This window comes from Equus przewalskii, chromosome 3 (assembly GCF_037783145.1).
Source record: "Equus przewalskii isolate Varuska chromosome 3, EquPr2, whole genome shotgun sequence".
Lineage (NCBI taxonomy): Eukaryota > Metazoa > Chordata > Mammalia > Perissodactyla > Equidae > Equus > Equus przewalskii.
The window spans coordinates 115,614,124-115,626,837 of record NC_091833.1 but is presented as its reverse complement, the minus strand read 5'-3'; the positions used below and the strand labels follow the sequence as shown (position 1 = coordinate 115,626,837).

Here is a 12,714-nt window from a genome sequence, read left to right as displayed (position 1 = left end):
GACTGTCCTCCAGGCCACCCTCAGCTGTCCCCACTCTTGCCTCCAGACAGGTCGAGTCCCACCCAACAGCCAGAGTGACACTTTGAAAATGTCAGCTGGATCGAGCCATGCCCCCCATGGCTGCCTTCTATGGCCCCCACTCCACATGGGGTCCTGGTGTCTGTCCCGCAGGTCGCAGCCACGCTGTCTTTCTTTGAGTTCCTTGGGCCGCAGGCCTCGAGCTCACATATGCTCTCCTCCCTCCGCATGGCCTTGGCTTCTGCTCAAGGCAAGCCCTTCTCTCCCTTCTCGGTTCAGCCCCGAAGTTCCCGCCTCAGACAGGCCCGTGCTGGCGCTAGGAAGCTCCCCGCCTGTGCCTGGAATTCACCAAGCCTGCCCGCGAGGCTCCACTTTCTTCTTTAGCTGTTTACTGACTCCTTCCCTCCAGCAGACTGGAAACCCAAGGGGGCTGGCCATTTTGCAATAGTGCTCTGTGACCTGGGAGTGTCACAGGAATATTTAGTATTGAGACAGGGGCCCATGTGGACACTGCGCTAACCCAAAGTTTCTCAAGGCATCAGTGCTTCCAGAACAGCACAGCGCAAGACAGCTTTCCGCGATGATGGAAATGGCCTATATCCACACTGTCCAGCGCAGTAGCCCCTAGTGCTTGGAATGTGGCTAGAGGGACTAGGAAACTAAATTCTTTTTAATTAAAGTTAAGTAGCCACACGTGGCTAGGGCTACAGATTGGCCCCTGGGGCTCTAGAAGATTAGAAACTTCTGCTCTCACCCGAGAGGTGGACACCCATAGGAGGCCCTGGGGTCTGTCCTTCTGTCTAGTGATAAGTGTTCATTTGGTGGCCGGTATGCAGGGTCAACTCATCTGGGCACCCCTGCATCTGGCAGTGCCCTGGGTGCTGGCGGTGTGCGTGGCACAGTCCCTACCCTCCAGAGCTCATGGCCCCATCTGAGCCTCAGCTGCCCCAGGTTCTGAGGACCTGCCCACCCCAAGCCCCAAGCTGAGTCGGGCTCAGTTCTCCATGCCGGCCTCATGTCTGCCGATGGCAGGGTTTGGCTCAGAAGTGTCACCTCCAGTCAGGCCCATCAGCCAGAACTAGTCACATGACCCCACCCAACTGCAAAGTCATCTGGGAAACAGGGGCACCCATGTGTGCAAGAAGGGGAGACCAGCCTACTGGCGAGCACTCCTGATGCTGCAGCCGAGGCTTCCCGAGGTCTTCCTGTCCCCACCTGCAATCCCCAGTGCCTTCTGTGGCTCCTTGTATGAATTGTCCGGAGGCCCAGCTGCCCTGGTCACCATCCTCTGCCGGTGAGCGGCCCTCACTCATCTTGCCATCCTGCCCACCCACTGCATGGTCCCCACACCATCCGAGTCCTTGCCATGCTCGGAGCCCCGCCGAAGGTGCTTTACCCACAAGGCACCAGGTTCTGCTCATGACCAGCACAGGATAGCGGACCGAGGATGCTCCTGAGCCACCTGCAGTGTGGACTCCCTGGTGACCCCGTGCAACAGCTCTGCCCCAGAGGTACTCTGTTCTGCATGGAGATGCTCCACTCAGTCAGAAGCCTCAGGGGCTGGCCTTTGAGACACACAAGGAGTGACAGGAAGGTGGGCAAAAAGAGGGGGTGCTGAGCCAGAGCCATGAGCCAGCGGAAGAGTTGGGTGGAGAGAGGGGAGAGGGAGCCAGGAGGGAGACGGGAGGGAACAGCAGGGAGGGAGACGGAGCTGGAGGAGCGAGTCGCAAGCACGACGTCCCGAGTGACTGGGCCTGTGGACCGTTTGGGGCTGTCCTTAACCCTCCCCACCCCGGGTTCTGAGCCAGCTGAGAACCAACAGGAGACGATGCGGAACCAGGGACTGTATCAGTTTCCTTCACGCACCAGACCCCAAAACCCAAAATGCAGCACTTCCGGGAACAACTGAGTTAGAAGATGTTGCTTAGTTGTTTTACATGAGAAAAATCTACAGGGTGGTCCCCCCGCCCCCGCCCCAAGCCTGGACCCGGGGTCAGCAGGGTGAAAGTGGGTGGTGCAGTGTGAAGCAGAGGCACCCTACAGCCAGCGGCGAGCAGCAGGGAACCTGCTTGCCAGCCGCCTTCCCTGGGGAACACAGACAGGGGCTTCAGGCCCCCGGCACCCAGGCCAGGCACCCGCCCTGGCACAGTCACTGGGAGGTGAAGGGCATCGTTGCGGTGTGCATTTCTCAGCTCTTCCTCCCTGAGCTCTTCGCCCCATCTGAGCACCTGGGGTCCTCACAATGATGCTATGGGGCAGATCCTTCTGAAGCCCACTTTATGGATCTTGCCCAGGATCACCGAGCTGTGACTGTCAGAGTGAAGACCCACAGCCCACACTCTGGGTTTGGAGAAGAAGGACCGTCCCATGTGTGCTCCCCGACAAGCCTGCCTGGGGAGCCAGGAGCAGAGCTGGCGTGCAGGTCACCCGAGACCAGGCAGTCGTCCCAAAACCTCCCGCTGCTCCTCCCGAGGCCCCTGCCCCACCTCATTTTCCGTGCTACCAGGTCACCTCCGCTCCTTGCTGTCGTCTCTCTTGGCTCCCAGGCTGCCCCTCCACAGCAGAAACCTATCATTACACAGGTGAACACTGGATCATTCCAGAAGCTGGTCCCCACCGTCCAGAGTGGAAGGAACTCTGGTGTGGGGTAAGTGATGCACCCGTGCTGGGCACTCTGTGACCCGGCCAGGTCCCCGAGCTCTGGGCTGGGAGGCGCCTGCCCCAGCATGAGAGCACTTCTGACAAGTTAAACGAGAAGGGAGATGGTGCCTTCCTGGTGACGATCAGAGGTGGCCAGGCTGTCACTGAGCAAGGTTTCATGACTAACAGAGGCTCCCTTTGCTCCTGTCTGAATCGTGAGGCCCGGGGGACACCCTCACGCCTTTTGATAGCTCCGGTTAGCTAGCCCTGCCCGCACCGCTCCTCCAGCCCCCAGCGCCCTGGCGATCTCTCTGTTCTAGCACTCACACACCCCTGCGTTCCCTCGCCTGTCCTGTGCTCAGCAGCCCAAGCAATCCGTCTGTAGTGCACACTTGATGGTGCCATCCCCCGCCTGGAGACCTCACTGGGGGACCTCCGTGACCTCTGCCCTCACTCCTTCACAGGCCTCACCTGGTCACTGACTCCCTCTCCAGACTCTTCTTTGCTCCTTACCTCTTGTGCCCTCATTTCTTGAGGAACATCTTCTCATCTCTCTCCCAAACACTGTGCCCTTTGCAAAGGCTCCTCCCTCTCCCTGGAATGCCCCACCTGCCAAACTCCTATTCAACCTTCAATACCCAGCTGAGATGCTATCTCCTTTGCAAAGACGTCCATGATGGAACCCCCCTCCCCAAACTGTTACCACCCTTCCTTCCATCCATACAACCCAGCTCATTGACAAATGTTTACTGAGCTGGGAATGACAAAAAAAGAGGTGAAGGAGACACTGCCCTGACCTCAAGAACTGATCACGAACCCACAGAGGAGATGTGCTATGGGCTGAATTATGTCCCCCCAAATCCACATGTTGAAGCCCAAACCCCCAATGTGACTGTATTTGGAGACGGGGCCTAGAAGGAGGTCACTGAGGCTGAATGAGGTCATAAGGGTGGGGTCCTGGCTGGTGCCTCATATGAAGAGGAAGACAGTTTCCTTGCACGTGCCCCGAGGGAAGGCCCTATGAGCACACAGCGAGAAAGCGGCCAGCTACAAGCCAGGAAGATGGCCTTCACCAGGAACCTCATGATCTCAGACTCCCCAGCTTCCAAAACAATGAGAATAACTGCCTGTTGGTTAAGCCCCAGGTCTGTGGCATTTTGTTATGCAGCCCAAGCTGACTGATACAAGATGGTCAGAGGAACAGGCCCGGGCAGCAGAGGCAGCGCATGCTGGGGCAGAGGGCAGGGTGGGGTGTCTGGGAAGGCGTCCCACACTGAGCTCCTTGGAGCTGAGTCCAGAAGGCGGGCAGGACCAGCGAGTGAAGGCCAAGTGAAGGAAGGAGGAGTGGGTATTGCAGGCTGAGGACACAGACCAGGCAAAGGCCTGAGGACAGGAAGCTGCCTGTTGGCCCCAGGAGCCGCCCAGCATGGCCGGGCCGGCCGGGGAAGGGGCATTCCCTTCTCTGTGCTCCACCAGAGCCCAGCTGTACCTTGGTTTGCACACTTTCCACATCAGCTCGTAGCAATCTTCAAACCCTGCCAGGGAGACACCACCGTGCCTGGCTGGAGCCCCCTGGCTTGCAACATCCCCTGGAATTTGCAGGTCAGTCTGCACACAGCTGCATTCTGGCCCTGGCACCTGCTCAGATGGCCTGAGGGCCTGGCCCGAGGCCAGGGAGTTTATGCACGTCTGGCAGCAGCCCGCAACCAATGAGGCTCCCCAGCTCCTCCCCCGCCAGGTGGGACAGCCCTGGGACTGACCCTGCTGCCCACGGCGGCCACCTGCTCATGGACACCCCTCTCTGGGCTCCTCTCCTCCCTTCCTCAACCCTTCTGTCTCCACCATGGTGCCCCCTGGGATGTACTCAGTCCTGGTTTCTGGGTCTCTTTTGGGGACACCCGCCTTTCCCCTGGCCTCACCTGCCAGGGGTAGCCATGTGTTACTCTTACGGTGGCCCCAGTGCTCCTGCCCTCCAGGGATAAATATAACCGTCTGGCACAACTGTCCAGGGCCGTGGAGGGTGGTCGACGGCTGCCACTGCTCCTGTAATAAGGCAAGGTCCCTAGCCCATGGTCACACTCCACTGCTGATCCCAGGAGCACTGACACCCAGAGCTCTTCTCTCTCCAGCCTACAGAACATGCTTTCTGCATCTCATAACAGATTCTTCCGGAGGGCCCAGAGGAAGCCACTGGGCTGTAGGGACCTGCAGCTCTCTCTTGAGTCCTCTGGAGGGAGGGGGCAGCCCAGAGCTGGGGGAGGAGTGGGCACAGCCTCTGTCCTGTCTGACATCACTGCTCCCGTTGACCTCCTGCCTGGGCTCCATCTGGCCCACCCTCCCTCGTGGTGGGCTTCCTCCAGCTGCCCTCGGTCACCAGCCATCAGCAAGTGTGAGGATGTGCAGACCCTAGTCGGTTTGCCACCCTGCAGTTCCTTCCTCAGCACTTTGAGGCCCCATGCCTTTGAGGTCTGCCAGACACCTGCTTTACTTTCCCCCGGGGAGCCCCACCAGTCAGGATGCTCCCCCAAAGTCCCACGATGTGTTGGAGACCAGGCTGCCTACCTTCATCAGCTGCCAGCACAGCCGCACTTCTCACTTGCCAAAATGTTTGTCACTCTCCTCGACTCTAAAAGCTCTGTGGTCCTGCAAATGTTTCCAAGACGTTTTTTCCCCTAGAAAAAAGTAGATCGAAGGGGTTTGCAGTCATCCTCTGGACTCAGATATTCTCCCACAGTCCAAAGACGACACGGTGGGGATTGGGGAGGACTCTCCCACCACTTCTGGGGGTGAGGTTGGGCCAAACCCATTGCATCTGTCTATTCACCTCTTTCAACACTGACCAGCCGTGGCCCCACCCCCTCAGCTCTGCTGAGGGGCAGCCCTTAGTTGCCTTATAGTCCAGAGGTCGCCTTCTGGGGCCCTGGCTCTGCCCTCCTGGACACCTCAGATTGGACCAGAGGTGGCACCAGATCCAAAGGCAGCTAACGGGCAGGTTGACCAGCAGCCCGTGGGTGGTCTGACACAGCAGTCCTGTCCAACAGGAGAAACGGTGACTAACTGGCCAGAGTCTTCCTCTGAAACTGAGATGCATGGATAAGGAAATGGGAGAAGTGGAGAAGGACATGGCAGGGCCCTAGGTTAAGGAGCCACAAACCAGCAAACCCAGAGTCTTAGTAATTTCCGTCCACAGCATCCTGCCCAGTGCCTGGCACAGAGTAGGCACTCATAAAAGTTGCAGATTTATATCTTTTCAGAACGTAGGGGGGAAAGGGAGGCCTGCGCTTTCATCATAGAACGGTCCAGATCGAGTGATCGGTGTAAAGTGTCCGGGCCTGAGTTCGAGGACCTGGCTCTGATGTTCACTAAGGGTGTGCCCTCAGGCAAGTCAGTGACCTCACCAAACCTCCGGTTCTCCAACTGCCGGAGGAGGCACTGGCTGGAGGTCCCCAAGGGCTCCAGGCCACACTGTTCAAACATTCCCGTGGCAAGGACTCTTCCGCCTTGCGGTGACTTCATACATGGCAGCTGCCCAGCCTCCACAGTGACATGTTCCTTTAAAAATGTTTCTTAAGGGGCCAGCCCGGTGGTGGAGCGGTCAAGTTCACATGCTCCGCTTTGGAGGCCCGGGGTTCACAGGTTCGGGTCCTGGCTGCGGGCCTACGCAGCGCTCAGCAAGCCATGCTGTGACAGGGGTCCCACAGACAAAATAGAAGAAGATTGGCACAGATGTTAGCTCAGAGCTAATCTTCCTCACACACACACAAAAGAACAGCCTGGGCCATGGTTGTCACAAGGCGTCTCCCACCAGCCGGGTTTCCCCTGCAGCCCTTTTCCTCTTCTCTCCTTGAGTCCCCTCACCCCTACTGCCTTCATCTTGCCCCTGCTCTGGGGGCTCCCACACGTAGCTGCCAAGCCCTTCGCGTCCAGAGTGGCTCAGGTCCACTTGTATCTCTGCCTCAGCCCCTCCACCTATGGCTGGAGGGTCTTTATAATCAAACCTACGGTTCAAGGTGGCTTCGCAGACCAGTACATGTGTTTTCCCTTGGAAAGGAGTCTGGTGGTTTGCTCTTATAGCGCTGTCTCCACCCCGTGGACAAGGGTGGGAGGGGCCAGGCCCGCAGGCAGGGAGGCTGATGTGGATGCTTTGCCATAATTCTGGGGAGAGATGCAAAGGCTGGGGGAGGCTGCGGCAGGAGGCTGGGAGGACAGGGGTTCCCAGGAGAGACTCACCAGGACCTGGGGACTGAGAGTGGGGGGTGTTATTCTTTTAATGAGAGAGACCTGAGCATGGAAATGCCAACGGGAAAGAGGCAGGGGAGGGAGGGAGAAGAGGAAGAAAAGCCAAGATGGACTGAGAGCACAATGCCCGCCAGGCACCGTGGTCTGATTTGAATCTCTTGACAGCCCCATGAGATTGAGTAATTCAACAAACAGTTACTGAGTGCCTACTGTGTGCAAGCACTCTTTGGGGACCTCGAGATACAGCAGTGAACGAGATCGATAAAAATCTGGAACTTGTCTTCAGTTTGGCGTGGGCGGAGCAGACAGACCACGCATGCGTCGCGGGGGGATAAATGCTAAAGAAAAAACATCACACAGGACAAGGGGAGAGAGCGACAGGACACAGTGCTGTTCTGTACAGGCTGGTCAGCGAAGGTGACGACTGAGTCAATCCTGGGGCATGGGAAGTCGCTTCTCTCATGGTGACAGGGAAGGAAGGAGGAAAGGAAGACGGGGATGCTGTTTAGTTTGTGGAAGAGCAAGGTCTGGACAACTTGTTTTAACCCTGAATTGTTTCCAGTCAGATAGCAACTGCTCAGCGAGCGGATACCGTGGAGCCAGGTGCCTCGCGGGTGCGGGGGAGATAGTGGGAATCAGACGTCCCGCCCTGGAGGAACTGGTTGTCGCGTGGGGGAGACGGAGCTGGAAACAGACCATGAGTGTGAGAGGGTGAGGTGTAGCTGTCCAGGGTGGGTTGTTCAAGCAACGGTTCGATCATGCAGGAGGCAAAGATGTCTTCCCAGAGAGCCGAGGCAGCTTCAGGGAGGTGATGTTTGAACTGGGTCTTGAAGAATGGGTAGGAGTTTGCCAGGTGGGGGCTTGAGCGGGAAAACCACTTACATCTACTGGGCACTTACCATGTGCTAGGCAATTTACATATGCTGTCCATTTAATTCTCAGAAAAATCCAGCATAGTAGGCACTATCCATACTTTACTATTGTGGCTACGGAGGCTCAGAGAAGCTAAGAGACTTGCCCACTGTCACACAGGGGTTAGTGCTGAGTTTCAAGAGACTGTTTTGCTGTCAAACTTATGCTTTCTCCAGGACACTACACCACCGTGTTTGCAAAGGCACCAAGCAGAGCAAGAGAACGACATGCTTGGGGCCAGCTGGGAAGTGGTGTTTTTCATATTACACCCCGTGCATGAAGGAGACAGAAGACAGTGCATGTACATGGTGGGAGAGACGGTCCACGGAAGTGGTTGTTTGTTTCAGAGGAGATGGGTTGACAGTTTTTTCCCCCTCTTTCAAGCTTATCAGACTGCTATCCCGTCGCCTTTTGACTTCCATTTTCTCTGGTAAGAAGTCATCTGTAATTCTTACTATTCCCCGGAATATGATGTTCATTTTCTATGGCTGCTTGGACGATTTTTTTTTTAAACCATTGGTTTTCGGCAGCCGTGATAGGCAGCCTCTGAGCTGACCTCCAACGACCCCTGCTTCCTGGAGTTCTCTCCCTTGCGTGGTCCCCTCCCCTTGAGTGTGGGCTGGACCTACTGACTCACTTTTAATAGAAGACAGTAAAAGTGATGGAATGTCACTTTTGGTACTGGGTTGCAAAAAAACTGTGGCTTCCATCTCAAGCGTTCTCCCACTCACTTGCCCTGAGGAAAGTCAGCTGTGTACTGTGAGGTGTCCTGGGTAGGGCTCACGTAGTAAGCTATGGAGGGAGCCCAACAGCCAGGGAGGAACTGTGGCCTGTGGACAGCAATATGAGTGAGCTTGGCAATGGGCGGCCCCCCCCGGTTAAGTCTTCGCATGAGACCGCCACCCTGGCCCGCAGTTTGATTGTAGCCTGCGAGAGACCTTGGGCCAGATGCCCCAGTTCAGCTGTGTTGGATTGCTGACCCACAAAGACTGCAAGATGATAAATGCAAGTTGTTCTAGGCTGCTGGGTTTGGGGTAATTTGTTACATAGAAATGGATGGCTAACGCGGCGGCCCTGTGGGCTTTCATTGTGTCGGTGTGCTGACATCACAGCCTAATCTGGGCCCAGATTTCCCGCAGGTGCCCAGTTGCCATAGATGATCTTTGCTCCCTGTAGGCCCCAGAATCTAGGCAGACCGCGTCAAAAGTGTCATGGAAATGCAGCTTCACTTAGCATATAAATAGCTTGCAATTAATTTTTCTCCACAAGAGAACTTGTTACTGGAAGAGCTCTCGGGCCACTAACCCCACTGCCCAGCCCTTCACGGTATCAGACGAGGTCAGGAGTTTCCACAAAGAGCGTTGGCCCAACTTTCGGCTCAGCAAACCCTGATTTATTTTCCTGTGGAGTGAAGGCTCCTTACAGCAGGAGGGCTGTGGTGGCAAAGAGGGGTTGGACTTATTTTCCGAGGTTCCAAGAAGTCCCAACATTTCAGTTTCATTTAGGGAGAAACTAATCAGAGCCATGAAACCACGCCTGGACCGGCTCACTGGGTGGTGAGTTTCTTGTTAGTGGACATAAGCCCAAATACAGTGACCACTGATGAGGAAGGAGAGTCAGGCCAAGTTTGTTAATTTGACAAACATTTGTCGAATGCCTCTACGCTTCAGCTAGGAATTCTGTAAGTTACAGAAAAATTGGCTAACAGAGGCTTATACAAATAAGGAACTTGTTTTTCCTACCTAACAGACAATCTGGAGGTTGGTGATTCTTGGTCTTGATTCAGTGGCTCAAGGGTGGAAGAGTCAGAATCTCTCTGATTCTGACTTTGCTCGTGGTGGTGAGATGGCTGCCACAGCTCCAGACATCACATGTGTTCAAGGTAATAATCCCTGCTGCTGAGAAGAAACAGTATCAGCTGTGTCTATTTCTTTTCCCAGAGAGGAAAGTCGTCCCTAGAGACGAGCGATGTGCTGGCAAATCTTCAATTCCTGGCATTCTGGCGGACAGGAGGAAGGAAGTCCTGACTTGTAGCAGTTGCCAATTTCTGTGGCACAAATTGTGCTACCACCTCTGATCTCCAGCTGCCAACGTGACATCGCTGGCTTTGGAAACGGGAGGAGACGCCAGCAGCACCCCATTCTACAGTCCTTCCAGCATCCAGTTACAGTAGATGCAAAATCCTCGGTAGCATGGGTAATTGTAAACTGTAGGAAAATAATCAGGAAGGAATGAATTATGAGTATTTATCATCTTTTTTTAATATAACTTTTAATTGTAAGTTTACGTAATTTAATTTTTAAGTAATGACTGTGTTTAACAACTTACTTGCAAAATTTCTGAACAAAGAGCAATCAGCTCTCACGGTCTGGTCCAAATCAGCTCCGGGACACAAATGCCAGAAACCTTGCAGCCACCTTCCACTATGTCTCACTGGCCAGGACACGGTCACATGGCCACCTTGGGCTATATGGGAGGATGGGAAGGCAAGAAACTATTCGGGGCTCTGTAATGGAACATGGCCAGGGCAGAGGGGGCCTGGAAGGACTGACCGGTCTGCCTGCAACCAGTTGCCCTCGAACAAAAACGTGCTGGGCACAGCGATGAGAAAGACAGGCTCCATTTCTCTTCTCATGGGGCTTCCACACTATTGGCAAGAGAGAGATTTTAAACAAATAAGTATAATTGTGATGAATGCCAGAAAGAAGTACAGGGTGCTAAGAATGGGTCAACTGGGGAGGGAACCTAGTGTTAGATTTTTATTTTTTCATAACAAATAACCACAAGCGTAGCAGCTTAACACAACACACACATTTCTTAACTCAGTTTCTGTGCTTTGTCTCTGGCATATTTTAGCTGGGTCCTCTGCTCAGGGCCCCCCAGGCTTCATCAATGTTTTGGCCGGGCTGCATTCTCACCTGGAGGCTCGACTAGGAAGGAGTTCACTTCCAAGCTGGTTCCAGTTGACGCCAGGATTCAATTCTATGGGCCCGCGTGATTGCAGGCCCAGCTTTTTGCTGGTTGTCCACCAGAGGCTGCCCTTAGGTCCTACAGACCCTCCGCCAGGTGGGCTTCTCCAAAGGCCCCCTGACGGCACGCAGGCGACTGCTCCTCAGTCTGTAAGCAGAACCTCTCTCTCTGGTGTGTTAAGATGAATTCTTATGCTGTGTAACGTGTCCATGGGAGTGACAGCCCGTCACCTCTGCCACATTCTACCGGCTAGGAGCTGCCACAGGCTCAGCCTGCGCTCAAGGTCGAGGGGATGGCACGAGGGCGTGACTCATTGGGGGTCGCCTTGATGTGTGTCTGCCATAGCTGTACTTGGTGCAGGGGTGGCTCTGAAGCCTTCCTGGGGAAAGTGACCTTTAGGGTGGGACTTGAAGGGTCAGTAGGAGTTGGCCAGGCACAGGGAGAAAAGCATGTCAGGCAGAGGGCAACGGTCCAAAGCCGGCAGCCTGGAGTGCTGTCCTTTGTCCTAACTACTTCCGTCCCTGAGATTCTGATTTCCTGAGCTCTGAGTACATGCCCCAACCACACTGGGGCCTGGCTGGGGAGACGTGGGGAGGCTTCTTATGTTCATGCAGGAATTTGTTTGGCAAGTCAGATTGGAAGCCAGGCTTTCAGTGGGGTGTGTGTGTGTGTGTGTGTGTGTGTGTGTTAGTGCATGTGTGTGCGTGTGTGTGTGCAGGGAGATGGGGCTTGGGTCCGCCCCGGTCACCGTCAAGACCTTACCCATTCATCCATCCCTCTACCAGCTTTCCCCGAGTGCCTTCAGGGCGCCAGGCCCTGTTCTGCACACAGAAATGAATCAGTCAGGCCCCTGCCTTGTCCTAGAAGGGTCACACTTCACCAGGGGTGGGGGACAGCCACTCAGACGGAAAACTCCAGCTGACGCTGTAAAGGGGAGGCAGTGCGTGCTGGGGGAGTGCAGGGAAGGACTGCACAAGGGGGCGAGGGAAAGGACGCACTCAAGGACGCTTTCCGCCTGAGCAGCCCCGTGGATAGAGTGGCCATTTACTGAGAAAGAGAAGAATGTGGAGGAGCAGGTTGGGGGGCGGTGAATAAAGCACTTTGTTTTCCCGAGAGGTTTGCGATGCCTCCTGGGCGAGGTCTGGCCTGGAAATACGGATCTGGCAGTCACTCCAGTATGTGGATGCTGCTTAAAGCCTGGGAGAGCATGACTGGGAGAGCGTCTGTCGAATAGAAGCACATCTGGCCAGAGCCATGGGCCACCCTAACACCCCAACAGGAGAGGCAGAGAAGGGGTGGATGCTGGGCACTTGAAGAGGAGCAGCTAGTGAGACAGAGAAAAACCCTGACTGCCGGGTCAGACGATGCCGAAAGATCACCTACGATGAGGACAGAGGTTTTAAAGATGATTGGTGCTTGGGTATATGGGGGTGACAGGAGGGCATTTCAGGTTGGGAACAGCAAAACCACAAAAGCTTTGAGGTAGGAAGGGGAAACAGCCCGATTCTGGGCTCCTTTATCATGCGTTAGTGACCCCGAGGAATCTCCTGTCCTGCTTGACCCAGCTCCTTAAGGGACTGCCAAGTTTGCCTCTACTCCACTCCTAACCCACACCGTACGTGCTGCGAAAGTGTTTGTTGAATGAATAAAAGATGAACAAGTGAATGGGACTATCTGACTTGGAGCTACAGGTGATCTCGCTCCTTGGGCCTCAGTTTCCCCTTTCTGTAAAGCAGGCCAACCCTGCAAACCTGAGTCCTGGGTTTGGAAGGAGCACGCCCTGCTGGCTAGATCGCATGTGGTCCTTACGCTCGCCCTTCCCAGATGGGCCCCGATTGGACCGCGGATGAGGCGGCTATCAGTCCCGCCTCCCTGAGGAGCCCCGGCCCCGCCCCGCCCCTCCCCGCCCCGCCCCGGCGCGGCCCCGCCCCACCT

At 55.4% G+C, this 12,714-nt stretch overlaps 1 long non-coding RNA gene across 3 annotated transcripts; it reads right to left on the bottom strand.

The window, feature by feature from the left end:
• Positions 1 to 1,928: 1,928 nt before the first annotated feature.
• On the bottom strand, positions 1,929 to 12,688 carry LOC139082399 (uncharacterized). Of its 3 annotated transcripts, XR_011538360.1 has the most exons (5): positions 10,728 to 12,688; positions 10,138 to 10,456; positions 9,552 to 10,016; positions 5,221 to 5,330; positions 1,929 to 4,193 (listed from the first exon to the last, which is right to left on the bottom strand). It is a non-coding gene; the product is annotated as an uncharacterized lncRNA (long non-coding RNA). The 3 variants fall into 3 exon arrangements; XR_011538359.1 differs by lacking the exon at positions 10,138 to 10,456 and having other exon boundaries at positions 3,789 to 4,193; positions 10,728 to 12,674; XR_011538361.1 differs by lacking the exon at positions 1,929 to 4,193 and having other exon boundaries at positions 5,217 to 5,330; positions 10,362 to 10,456; positions 10,728 to 12,663.
• Between the last annotated feature and the right edge of the window lie 26 nt (positions 12,689 to 12,714).